Source organism: Nymphaea colorata, chromosome 2, assembly GCF_008831285.2.
Source record: "Nymphaea colorata isolate Beijing-Zhang1983 chromosome 2, ASM883128v2, whole genome shotgun sequence".
NCBI lineage: Eukaryota > Viridiplantae > Streptophyta > Magnoliopsida > Nymphaeales > Nymphaeaceae > Nymphaea > Nymphaea colorata.
In genome coordinates, this window is record NC_045139.1 from 3,140,356 (window position 1) to 3,153,964 (window position 13,609).

The following is a 13,609-nucleotide window of genomic DNA, read 5'->3' on the forward strand; positions in this document are numbered from 1 at the left end:
TGAGTAGTATACTTTTTTTTTCTGAAATGCAATTTTTTACTTCCAAAACATCATGAACCTACATGAAATTGATTGAACAAATTTCATAAAATTACACGTGAACTGTTCCAATTGTGTTGACTATAAAATTACAATATGAACAGTTTGAATTCTGTTCAGACTTTTAAGACTCCTCTCATAAATCCAACCACGGTTTATATGCAAATTTATATATTTCTAAACATGGATATTACCTCCTGAATACATATATATATATATATATATATATATATATATATATATATATATATATATATATATATATATATATATATATATATATATATATATATATATATATATATATATATATATATAGTAAAATCATCTGACTTTAATAGTTATTTTTTATTTTATATCATTAAAAACTGTCATGAAAAATGGTTTTTGGTGACAGGATGCACCTTGTATGATGGTTTGTATATATATATATATATATATATATAAGAGAAAGAGAAAGGTTGCGTAGTCAAAAGACCTAGCATCAGTTTGGTCATCTATGATGTGCTAATCGAAATAATTTTAATTTTGAGTAATGCGGATATGGTGGGTCATGCTTCAAATTGGACCATGTTTTGAGATGGACTCATTGGATGTTATCTACCTGATTGGTTGAGGTCGCTTAACTGCTAGATTTTGGAAGAATCCCATGGGAAAACAATTCTCCTTGTTCATCTCCCTCAGCCTCTCATCCAATCCCCTCTAATTGACTTCATCATCTCCTCCTCACCTACTTCCATTCTGGTAGTTGAGCAGATGTACCCTAACCATGAAACCTGCCTATCATCACTCCTCTATTTTATTATCTCTTCACTAATCATGTTTAAAAGAGTCATTAGCAGATTAGGTTCATGTTCTTTCTAATATATATCTTTCTTAAGTCACGCGTTAACGCGTGCAAGCATATAAGAAGCATATAAGATTCTCAGGGATATGCTTGTCTGAAAAAGATTTACTAATTAATCAGCTGTCTAATGATGTTTTGTATCATATTATATTGACATCATGTGACAGAAGTCGTCGCCCACAAACACAAATATAATTTGACACAAGGTGATTCATTATATGTTGATGATCTTACGCTTAAGATCTCTCCGGAGTCCGGTGTCTTTGGTTGCCTCAAATCTTAGATATGAAGTGAATTATATACTTAGATCTAAGATCTAAATATATATGAGGTTTTAAGATTCAGGGCATTCTGGCTCCAAATGGCATAGTAGCTTAGCTAGTCAAATTGACAGGTCGGTGAGCATCAATTCGATTCTCATGGGTGCTACTCTTTTGTATTGTAAATGGCATCAATCTGATAAACACAGAAGAAAATGCAAGATAACTGAAGAGTTCAAATACTTATGGCCATTCTTTTACATGTTCTCGGACTGCCCAATTGTTCCGTAGTTGTAAGGATGTAAATGGATCCAATGTATTCTATTACCAGTCTGATTTGAAATCCAATTTGGGCAGATCTAGTATTAAATTTCAGACCCAATTACTAATTGAAATAAGAGTCAACTTGCACATTTATAATTGAATATGAATTTGGGTCTGAAATAAGATTATCAGGACCCGACCTGGATGCAAATGAACGATGAATCACATTCATAGGTGAATTTGAATTTTACTTTGCAAAACCAAAGTCTAAATTCGAGTATGGATCTCAATTTGACAAAGCAGAGTTTCTGATACGGGCCAACCGGCCTACCAGTTTCACTGTGCCGAATACGGCAGACACTGGATCTGACCCGAAACCAAGCGTTTTATAATCCTGCTTCATTATAAAAGAGAAAAGGACCAAAATATGGAGCGAATATAGGGTTTGCCATCTTATATGTTTGACTACAGTTGGTCAGTTTCTTATAATATAAGATAGCAACATAGGGACACCAAGAATGCTTGTTTAGAGTTCATGTATATCTGACCAGGGTAGAAGATATCAAATTGATTTGAAACTTGGTTTTTTATTTAGTTTCTTTGCTTCTTTGCTTAAAAATTGAAATAAACTAATACACGGTTCAACACCAACCGGATAGAATCAAATATTTCTTTCTATTGTACGGATGTCGACTAGACTGAGTGCATAGTGATTCTTTGATGAATTCCATTATAGAGCGTTTGACTACTCTGGATTTGCAATCCACAAACCTGATGTGGATATGACATGGCATGAATTTCCTAATGTGACAAAAGTTCCATACAAAAACCCATGGTATATCAAACTAAGGATTCTAGGTCACACTTAAGATCCACAGATCCACACTTAATATCTTTATCTTCTGATGATTTGCATTGAGAAAAGGCTAGATTTAAGACTAGAAGAAGGGAGTCTGATCTTAAATTTTTTTCTTTGATCTTAAATTTATGGTTCTCAAATCGGAAGCTATCAAACACACACACACACACACATATATATATATATATATATGCAAAGCCATCTATAGAGAGAGAGAGAGAGAGAGAGAGAGAGATGTGTGTGTAGAATTGTGCCCGTAATCATGTGGGCATGCATCCAAAATGAGTGTATGCACACGTTGCTTGAAGAAGAATTAGTTGATGACCATGATGAAGGGCAGGGCCATACAGTTCCAACTTTCAAGGTGGTTGGATATATCTCATTTTGGTAGTTGGAGAGTCATCAGTTTTTGAAATTTCTCTTGTGGGCAGAGAGAGAGATAGATAGATAGAGAGAGAGAGAGAGAGAGAGAGAGAGAGAGAGAGAGATATATATATATATAGAGAGAGAGAGAGAGAGAGAAAGTCAAGTACACTTCACATATTATTGCAAAACTAGTCAACAGTACCTACCCATTATTATTTTCTATAATTTAAGTATGAAAGTCGCTCAATTAAATATTTATGGTCATCATACTTTATAAAGGAAATGTACGATGATCCAGAATTAATTATGATAATATGTCAAGATTGCGGGTATCTAAACGCAATTGAACGGATCATTTGATTATGTTGACTGGTCAATCAATCCAAACGAGCTTGATTTCTCTTAATACATCAAATATTAAAATGTTAAGGTAGCAAAAGATCAACAATCAAAATTTCCTTCCACATGCTAATTTTTTAAACTATTCTTAAGTTTATGTTCATTTTATATTTTTCTGGGGAATGACTTTTTTTAATATTTTTAACCTCCGGACTTTTTTAAATTAAAAAAAAAAAAAAAAAGATCAGGACAATTCAGTTCACAAACGGATTTTTACGACATTGGTTAGTAGGACAAAACTGATCCAAAGTCCACATATCACGATCCAATGACTCGGATCCAATTTGATAGGGCATCTGACACAGATCCAGGTCATTGGCGGCCGCATTAGGCCCATCCATACCACCACGTAAACAGTTTCTTGACCACATAAACAGATCCTACAATCTCTACCGTTCATTCTTGTAAGATGGTCACCACTGTGTATGAACATTACAATTTGCTTTGCGAACCGTTAGATGAGATTAGTTGACAGTGGAGATGTTAGATCTCCTTTAGAATTATGATTTGAGAAGTATGTGGTAATCAGAACATGAAGGCATTCACTTAGCTATAGGCGGAACAAAAAAAAAATACAAGAAAGTTTAAAAATTTTCATTTAGTCCTAGATAAAATTTTTGAAAAATTATATTTGGGTTTTGAAACTATAGTTCGGTCCCCGCTAATGAAAAATTTCTGGCTCCGCCTCGGTTTCCCTATCCTCTCTAGTGGTTTCCTTTTGATGTTGATCTGCTCCCTGTCCACAATTCAAACATGGTAGGTGGATTGGATTGGTTTTTCAAGTGAAAGGAATCTCATTTTTTGTGATTTCGGGTCGCAATTAGTACAAATCTGGTTTTGAGGATTTTGTAAGTTTCAGTGTATGCTGGTTCGAGTCCCAAGCTGCAATCATATCATAACATGAAGCCAGATTTAGAATCCACCCAATACTCTCAAGCATGCCCTTGTCCATGTTCCTGCTTTAGGAAACATAGTGAAATTGTAGATGCTGGTTATAAATCCAAAAATCAACTAAAGTTGCATGTAATCAGACTTTTTTTTCAGAACAAGAACATGGTGTCTTTAGAAAATGTATTTTAGGAACGTACATTGCAAAATACATCTGCAATTTTCATTTAAATATCTAACTTTAGGCTATAATCACAAAAACAAGTTTCATTTTTCTATTTTTGTGATTCCGGAGCTCTATCAGTTGTCGATTCATGGTTTGTATCTTCTATTGTTCCATAATTTAAGAGTCTATTTGGTAAACAATGACAATATGTAACTGTTTCATGTATGTTAGGACAGATCGTATATGAAACACTTTGTTATAGTATCCCATGAAATTGTCTTAATATTTGGGGAAAATACATGAAACAGTAGCATACTGTTACTATTGCTATTGTGAAACAGCCTTTTAAGTTATAATATTTGATAAATTGAACATAATGTCATAATTTTAATCTATTCCCTAAGTTTCAGGAATACCAATCAGCAAAAAATCAGAATGCTAAGGCCTGTTTCCATGATCTGGACCACTTGAATAAATACTTTTATATACTACCAATTTGCTGAGCTATTCATGACGTTAAGGACCTATGGCACCACCAAGTCATCAACCTTTCAAAGGACATGAAATATGGTCTCTAGTTTACTGCCAATCTTCTATCTTTGCTACCCAATGCACATGTCCTCGATAAGAAACCGAATGTTAAGAAGCGAAGAAGTCTGCAACATATTATCTTCCATTAGAAACTGTGAAAAGAAAGATTAACAAGTTACAGAGATGAAGAAGATGATATAGAAGAGATGAAAGAAATGTGAGGTCAACTAACGGGGAATGATCCTAAAAGTGAGACATAATAATACATAAACGAGGAAAATTCTTTTTTCAGGCCTACCTTTTGCCTATAGTTCCTAAAGGAAACCATCTTTTGCATTTTATTTTTTGTGAGGGTAAGATTTTTGTAGAAGCTTTTCATGTTATGCTGCCATTTTGTGAGGGAATTTTTTTTTTTTTTTTCACTTCTGCCCTTATAGAGAAAAGTGTTCCATTTAACCGGTAAGGGCATTTTAGTTGTTTTAGTCTACAAAAGACTTTTTATATGAAAAAAATGTCAAGAGATTAGAACACCTTGTCCAACTTGAGTAACAAAAAAGAATAAGTGCAACTGCTCTGGTTAACATAATTGACATTGATTTGACCATTTCAAACACTAGTAGGTAGAAATTTTCTTGCTTTTTGTATATTCTTTTGTATAAAACAAAGATTTCTTATCTCATCAAATAATGAGAAATTTAAGTAGGAAGAGTGTCGATTTCATCAGCACATCCAGGAGTGGAGGGAGGGGGGCCCGCCTAGGCCATGGCCTCAGCCCAATTAATTGAAAAAAAAATTACAGCAAAAAAACTAATAATTTTTAGTTACCTAATGTATTTTGGATTTGGGTTTAGTTTGGCCCTACCTGCATAAGTCCAACTTTGGCCTGCCCCCTCTCCTCCTGGGCACATAACATATTCCCAAAAAACGTGTTTTCAATGGCAAGTTTCTAGTGAAAAAAGAGAATGAGGACTGAATTTGGGCTGCTAGATTCTCCCGTAGATGCTTCACTTTTCTCTTTTTATTAAATCATCTTTTCACAATCCAAAAAGCTTCAGTTCATGTACAGCAGTCATGGAAGAGAAGAAAAGGGAAGGAAGAAAGCAGCATGGAAGAGAAGAAAAGGGAAGGAAGAAAGTAGCAGAAAGCAGTTTTACTACAACCAGGGGAAGGGAAGAAAGCAATGCATCATGGCAGCTGAGTAGAGGGGTCCAGGAGCCAAAACGCATCGTGCATGTGCTCATGGCCGCAGTTGCAGTTGCAGGCACAGTGGGGAGTGCACCAAACCCACCAAATAATTGATGCAGACCTTTCAGAATATCGTATGCTTTCCCACAATCTTATGCCAAGTCCTCTGCGTGCGTGTGTGGATGCACGCACGCATGCTTTTGTGTGTGTGTGAGAGCGAGAGAGAGAGAGAAAGAGAGAGTTCACGTTTTCCATCTTGATAATCTTTATAACAATCTAATAATTGAGAGACAAGCTATAAATGTAGAAATGGCAAGTTGCTGTTAGCGGCTGCAACTAATGTCGACCAATAATAACTCTTACAGTAGAAGATACCATACATATATATATATATATATAAAGAGAGAGAACGAAAGAAATGAGAGGAAGAGAGAGAAACAAGAATCGGTCAGCTTAGCTTTGACAACCTCACCTTTAATCTCAAACTCAATCAAGACAGCACCTTTCAAGATTTGTTGCACTAGAGAGAGAGTGGGAGTGTGATTATCCAAGTCTTCCTATGTTGGCAATCTCTATAAAATGATACGCAAGATTTAAATGCAAAAACGGCCTTGGAATCCCAAAGAATGTACAACATCTGCAAATCGTTTAAGATCAGTAGCTCCATGTGATTAGAGAGAGAGAGAGAGAGAGAGAGATATTAATCATCTTTTTCATTTTGGCAAGCACTGTCATACAATAGTTGACAGACAGCATTTTACGGTGGAGAAGAGGCGCGGAGGCAGGCGGGTCTCCTCGGGCTTCTCATTCTTTGACACGTTAACTTGATGTTGAAACTTCCGTACTTAGGTTCAATGATATGAGATAGCTCTACAATATGAGGTCACTATGATAGGTTCAATGATATGAGATAGCTCTACAATATGAGGTCACTGCTTCAAGCATGTTCAATAGAAAATTTGTTAATTATATATTGAGTAGTTTATGAAAACAATGATAGCCTTGTGTAACTAAAAATGACAGCGAGGTTCAAGCATAAGCCAACTCGAACGAGGGTCTAGGGTTGGGCCGACCCAGTGCTGGTTAAAGCCGGGCTCAAGTAGGCTCAAAGTCCTTGTCAGCAGCCTGAGCCCAAGCTGCTTAGCTATCGGGTTAAGGTTGACTGTATGAGGTACCCCGTTTGATGTTTATCTTTATTTAAAACATTTCATATTTATGTTTTAATATTTCAAAAACCCTTAACAATATGTCAAGAGTTTTTAAGGGAGTCATAAGTGATCTGCCAAGTGTTTCCAAACGAGTCAGCTGCCAACGTCATGCATATATATATATATATATATATATATAGATGTGTTTTAAACATACATGGGCGTGACTCGGGCCAGCCGGCATGGTGAGGATATTTATTGGACCAGGATGTCAAACTGCAAACCATTTAATCTTATATTTTTACTTGATTTTTTTGGCATATGATCATTTTATTGCGATCATCAACAAAGTAAAACAAAAAGTTAATTTTAGTAAAAGATGAAATGGTTGCATTTGGATGACCCCTTGAGAAACTAGGTTTTCTGACCTAGTTTTGAGAAAACCTATTTTTTAATGAGTTAGGCAAACCAGGTTTACATATATATATATATGCACATATATATATGTGTGTGTGTTCATTGGCATATGACACTAGCAATCAGCTTACTTAAAAACTTTGGTGCATGTCTGATAAGTCTTTTTAATTTCTTTTTTGGACACCGATTGCACCCTTAAAAACTGTTCATATGTTGCCGACAAAATTCTTAGAAGATATCAGCACATCGCTAAAAGTTTTTGAGATATTAAAATATAAATATTAAAGGTTTCAAAATATGAGTGGACATGGAACTGGGTACCCAATGGATATAAAGTCGATGGTGAGTCCTGACCCAATAAGTAAGCAGGCCGAGCTTGGGCCGCAGATTGACAAAGGGTTCGAGCCGAGACCAGCCAGAACCGGACTTTGGATGTGTGACAACTTCCGTTTGCAGTTAAAGTTAAATGCCACTTCAATGGGATTCTTTGTCCACTCCAAAACTCTGGAAGAAAACGTATTGAGTCCTGTGACTTGAGCCACCCATAGCAGTGAGATATCTGAGAAAACATTACATATACACAAGATGGTGGTCATTTCTTCAGCAAATTGAGACTTGAAGGATCTCTTTCTCTAGTGATGGCCTAATTCCTTCACCGTCACCATTCTCACTTCCAAATACACAAAAAACATCTTGCTTTATGTATCTAACAGACATTTCTCCCACTTTATCTTGCTTTATGTATCTCTTGCCATTCGAAGATTATAAGCATAATTTTTCACAAATCAAACCACCTGAATCGACGGAAAACAGATGCATAAATTGGATTCTGTGAAGTTTTTCAAATTAATGACCTTAGTTTCTTTCAACTTATAAATTTAAACTAGACTTCAGTTTTCCATGATTTTTCTCATCCCCATACGTTCATATATTGTGCATTCACGAATAGATTTGTGGACGAAAAACAAAACAGGTGTCTTGCACATTTAGGAGGCATGATCTAAGAATCTGATTTAGTTTTGGCAATTTCTATGATAATCTAATAATTAACAGACAAGATTTAATTACTGCATTATGTTCATCGGCACCGGGGGGTGCAGGGAAAAAAAAATTATATTGAAAAAATCAAAATTTTTTTGTTTTGCTCGATCTGTCGCTCATCTTGGCCCGACCTATCGCTCCTCTTGGCCCGACCTGCGGACGGTTTGGCCCGCTCCTAAAAAAAATCTTGGCTACGCCCCTGGTGCCAACCATAAAATGTACAACATCTGGAACCATTGTCGATCAGTAGTAGTTCTTCAGTAACAAACGCTTGTTTAATATGGCGATCTAGAGAAAGAATTGGTTCATCTAATAATGGAAGACAAACTGACAGGCATACAGTCATCTTCTTGTATGCTCTTCAACCGAATTACAAATTGCTGCAGCTTTTGCACCACGGTCCAAATTGATGTGTGTCTGTGTGTGTGTGTGAAAGAGAGAGAGAGATTACAAGCTCTACATTACCGTCGGAAAAGTATTGCTGGTGTAAGATATGAGCATACATGTCTTCCCGACTGCATCACCCACTGTGACACATTTCATAAACCTTGCTGTACTCATTCTAGCCTCTTTCTTCTTCTCCTTCTTCTTCTCCCTTTGGCAAACGGATTCACTCTTTAAGAATTGATAATCAGATGATGTATGGTTGAAAAAAAAAAAAGAATCACATATTTGACTTAATTTGATAATGAATCACACATGTAAATTAATTTGTTAATCAAGACAGGATGATTGCTCATAGTATGATTTACAACCAAGGTTGTTGAAATATGTATAATAAATAACCCAAGTAAATAAACAGTTGCCTTTTCCTCAAGAGGACGTCGTGGGTGAAAAAAGAAACCCCAGCAGATTATTGAAAGAAAACTAAGTTTTGAAATAAATGGCTTTCGAAAAGCTCAGTTTGGAGGTGGTCTAAACACCCTCAAAACAACGTTTGGGAAGCAAAACGTCATTTTTGAGGGCGTATCCAAACGCACCCTAAGTTGTTTTATGGATTTCACATGGCAATTTTCCATATCAATTATTCATCCAACATTATCTCCATACGAAACATAAAGTGGTAGCTACTTTCAAATCCACATTTTATATATGTAATGTAATGTAAGGTTTCAAATTTATGTTTTTGTGATGTTTTGTATGTTTATTTCTTTCACAATGAAGGGTTTGCATTAAGGGTGGGCAACGCACTCATGGGTAGTTAGTAGTTAGGTACCTGGCCCATGATCGACCAGGCTTGAGTTGGTTCTTTTTAACTCTTAGGTCGGCCTGATTTAAAAAATTGATCGGGCTGGGCTGCCCCTAGTCGTCTATTGGGGCCCGACTATATATATATATTCATTGGCATATGACACTAGCAATCAGCTTAATTAGAAACTTTTGGTGCATCTCTGATTACTCTTTTTAATCTCTTTTTTGGTCACTGATTGCACCCTTAAAAACTGTTCATATGTTGTCGACGACATTCATAGAAGATCTCGGCACATCCCTAAAAGTTTCTGAGATATTAAAATATAAATATTAGAGGTTTCAAATATGAGTGGACATTTCTGCGAGATGTCTGCAAAAACATTACTTATACACAAGATGGTGGTCATTTCTTCAGCAAATTGAAACTTGAAGGATCTTTTTCTCTAGTGATGGCCTAATTCCTTCACCGTCACCATTCTCGCTTCCAAATACACAAAAAACATCTTGCTTTATGTATCTAACAGACATGTCTCCCGCTTTATCTTGCTTTATGTATCTATTGCCATTCGAAGATTATAAGCATATTTTTATACAAATCAAACCATCTGAATCGACGGAAAACAGATGCATAAATTGGATTCTGTGAAGTTTTTCAAATTAATGACCTTAGTTTCTTTCAACTTATAAATTTAAACTAGACTTCAGTCTTCCATGATTTTTCTCATCCTCATACATTCATATATTGTGTATTCACGATTAGATTTGTGGACGAAAAACAAAACAGGTGTCTTGCACCTTTGGGAAGCATGATCTAAGAATCTGATTTAGTTTTGGCAATTGCTATGATAATCTAATAATTAAGAGAAAATATCTTAATTACTGCATTATGTTCATCGGCGCCAACCATAGAATGTACAGTACAACATCTGGAACCATTGTCGATCAGTAGTAGCAAAGCGGTTCATCTAATAATGGAAGACATACTGACAGGCATACAGTCAGCTTCTTGTATGCTCTCCAAACGAATAACAAAACGCTGCATCCTTTGCACCACGGTCCAAATTGATGTGTGTCTGTGGGAGAGAGAGAGATTACAAGCTCTACATTACCATCGGAAAAGTATTGTTGGTGTAAGATATGAGCATACATGTCTTCCCGACTGCACCATCACCCACTGTGACACATTTGATAAACCTTGCTGCACTCATTCTAGCCTCTTTCTTCTTCTTCTTCTTCTTCTTCTCCCACCATTGGCAAACGGATTCACTCTTTAAGAATTGAAACCAGATGATGTATGGTTGAAAGAAAAAGAATCACATATTTGACTTAATTTGATAATGAATCACACATATAAATTAATTTGATAATCATGTCAGGATGATTGCTCATAGTATGGTTTACAACCAAGGTTGTTGAGATATGTATAATAAATAACCCAAGTAAATAAACAGTTGCTTTTCCTCAAGAGGACGTTGTGGGTGAAAAATGAAGTTATGAAACCCCAGCAGATTATTGAAAGAAAACAAAGTTTTGAAAAATTTGAGAAGCAAAACATCATTTTGAGGATGTACCCAAGCCCACCCTAAATTGTTTTATGGATTTCACATGGTAATTTTCCATCTCAAATATGCATCCAACATTATCTTCGTACTCCATACGAAACACAAAGTTGTAGCTACTTTCAAATCCACATTTTATATGTGTAAAGTTCCAAAGTTGTGTTTTTGTGGTATTTTTCACGCTTATTTCTTGCACAATGAAGGGTTTGGATTAAGGGTGGGCAACGCATTTGGTATCTAATGGGTAGTTGGGTACTGGCCCATGATGGACCAGGCTTGAGCTGGTTCATTAACTCTTAGGTGGGCCAGACACTAGCAACCATCTTTTTTACTTAAAAACTTTTGGTGTATCTCGGATAACTCTGTTCATATGTTGTGTATGACATTCTTAGAATATCTCAGCACGTCGCTAAAAGTTTTTGAGATATTCAAATATAAATATTAAAGGTTTCACATATGAGTGGACATGGAACTGAGCACCCAACGGATATAAAGTTGATGGTCAGTCTTGACCCGATAAGTGGCTTGGGGTACCCATTGACAACTTGACCCGATAAGTAAGCACGCCGGGCTTGGGCTGCCGATTGACAAAGTCTTCGGGCCGGGCCAGCTAGAACCGGACTTTGAATGTGTGACAACCTCCGTTTGCAGTTAAAGTTAAATGCCACTTGAATCAGATTCTTTGTCCACTCCAAAACTCTGGAATATAAGGTATTAAATCCTCCAGAAGCACCGGTGACTTGAGCCACCGCCATTGCATTGAAATCTCTGCGACAACATTACATATACACAAGATGGTGGTCATTTCTTCAGCAAATTTACAATTAAAGGGTGTCTCTCTCTCTCTAGTGGTGGCTTAATTCCTTCTCCGTTACCATTCTCGCTTCCAAATACACAAAAACATCTTTGCTTTACGCATCTAACAGACATGTCTCCCACTTTATCTTGCTTTATGTATCTCCTGCCATTGGAAGATTGTAAGCATAACTTTTCACTAATCAAACCATCTGAATCGCCGCAAAATGTCCAATTAAATCCTGTGAGTGAAAAAGAAATTCACGGAAACCAGATGCATAAATTGGATTCTGTGAAGTTTTTCAAATTAATGATCTTAGTTTCTTTCAATTTATAAATTCAAGCTAGACTTCAGTTTTCAATGATTTTTTCTCATCCTCATACGTTCATATATTGTGCATTCACGATTAGATTTGTGGACGAAAAACAAAACAGGTGTCTTGCACATTTGAGAGGCATGATCTAAGAATCTGATTTAGTTTTGGCAATTTCTATGGTAATCTAATAATTAACAGACAAGATTTAATTATTGCATTATGTTCATCCGCGCCAACCATAGAATGTTCAACATCTGGAACAATTAACAGAATCTGATTCTGTGAAGTTTTTCAAATTAATGATCTTAGTTTCTTTCAATTTATAAATTCAAGCTAGACTTCAGTTTTCAATGATTTTTCTCATCCTCATACGTTCATATATTGTGCATTCACGATTAGATTTGTGGACGAAAAACAAAACAGGTGTCTTGCACATTTGAGAGGCATGATCTAAGAATCTGATTTAGTTTTTGGCAATTTCTATGGTAATCCAAAAATTAACAGACAAGATTTAATTATTGCATTATGTTCATCCGCGCCAACCATAGAATGTTCAACATCTGGAACCATTGTCGATCAGTAGTATTTCTTCAGTAACAAATGCCTGTTTAATATTGACATCTAGAGAGAGAAAGTGGTTCATCTAATAATGGAAAGACAAACTGACAGGCATACTGTCAGTTTCCTGTATGCTCTCCAACCGAATAACAAAATGCTGCATCCTTTGCACCACGGTCCAAATTAATGTGTGTGTGTGTGTGTGTGTGTGTGAGAGAGAGAGAGAGAGAGAGAAGAAGGTTCAGTCGTTCATCTTGCGATCTACGTTATTTAGTATCTTACAGACAAGTTCAACGGCACAAGCCAGCCATAAAATTTGAACTCAGCCAAATGAAGTCTCTCAGATGTCCAAAACCAATGTGTCGGTCTCTTTCTCTAAAAATAAGATGAACCTACGTTTCATCTGAGACATGATAAGCAGTCGTAACGGTTCTAAGGTAAAGAAATTCCTTGTTGGTTGAATTCCGACCGGCATGAAAGGCATAATGATTTGGGCACCATAAAAGAGAGACTCGAAGAAATGAACGTGTTTGAAGATGCGGACCATGCAGATGAACTACATCTGGATAGAGAGACCCTATGAAGCTTTACTGTTCCTGGAATTGGCTTAAGCCACAGTTTAGATGTTGGATTTCAATAACATAATTAACAGATTACAAGCTTTACATTATGCAATTTTTTTTACACCTGCAAGAACTTGTCACACAACTAAAAGATTCATACATTGTCCTTCAGTATTCTATATCGTTTTGTGTTTAATGTTACTACACAGGATGATA